Consider the following 1362-nt stretch of genomic DNA (forward strand, 5'->3'; position numbering starts at 1 on the left):
CTGCCACAGACTACAGTACCTAGAATGCATCAGACTGTATCGGTGTGGTTTGGCTCCACCCTCACCTGCATGATGTGTTGTGCCTCGGGTCACCTTTCTTTTTCAAAGAGCAACGACACAAGAAATGTTAATATGGTGTACATCAAAGCGGAGACGGTGAGTTTGTACAAACAAAACCTTAACTGTCCGTTTCAGGTAAATGATTAAGCTAGTCTAATGATAAGAACAAAAACAAGCAAGATGTTAGGCTATATTTCCACATGAAAGAAGGCTCATCGTCAGGAGCCTCCATTGTGTGACGGCTGTGCATATCAGTTCTCAGTGTAATAAACGAATTCATGAAAACTTTAGACAATCGGTTTACAGCAAAACACTCTCAGTGAATTTCGTAGGGTTTGTTTTTTTTTCCGTTAGCGAAGGTCGCACTTTATGGACTTGTATGTGAAAATCGCAGTTTGATTAGAATCGAGAATCCCTTAATTCATTCATTGTAAAATTGGGTTTTTGTTACATGATATTTTGGGAAAACAACATTGCCAGAACACTCTTCAATACACGATTACGAGCTTATGCAATGCTTTAAAAAGCTGCCTTTACAATAAAGTTATTGTTCTTAAATTAGGATTAGCATCAAGTTTAGTTGCAGCACATTGCCGTTCATTGTGTAACCAGCATTTGATGATTCCTTTTCCCTTGCTTATGTTAATTAGGTGGGTGTGACGGATAAATGTTGATGGGATAGTGCAAGAAAGATGACCACAATCGCAGAATGGAGTCCGGAGGTGGTGTCCAGATGGATAGATCATATTGGGTTTCCCGAACATGCGCGAAACTTTCTCGGTATGATTGCTTTAAGTGAAGGACAGTTTGCATCTGTGAATGAGTAAACCATTTTTGAGTTAATTAACGAGCGTCTTGCAATGGAGCAACCTTTTAATCAAGTCCAAGAGCAACTCCTAACACAAAGTTCTTTGAAACTTAATGGACCAAAACCTCTCTCAGGCCTCATCTCTTTTCTGTATTACTGTCCTGCCACACGAGGGAGCTCGACAAATGTTAAATAATATTGACAGGATTTTGCTTTCTCAGTAGACCCTGAATATTTGCTGTTCCCCCTTAGCAACTGCTCTTGGATTACAATCAAAATTGAATTGTAAATTGTTGTAATTAGGATTTGACATGGGATCCTATGTCAGGGGCATAAAAGCAAAGTAATGATATACATCATTAGATGGATACAAACTGTTCACTGTCCCTATGTTCCAGTACATTATGTCAGTAAATAATACAACCTTGTTGTATAAAATTACCTTGTATTTTCAGAATTACCTTGTATTTTCAGAAAACGCTGTGTGTGGACTG

The sequence above is a fragment of the Megalops cyprinoides genome, chromosome 3, assembly GCF_013368585.1.
Source record: "Megalops cyprinoides isolate fMegCyp1 chromosome 3, fMegCyp1.pri, whole genome shotgun sequence".
NCBI classification, from domain to species: domain Eukaryota; kingdom Metazoa; phylum Chordata; class Actinopteri; order Elopiformes; family Megalopidae; genus Megalops; species Megalops cyprinoides.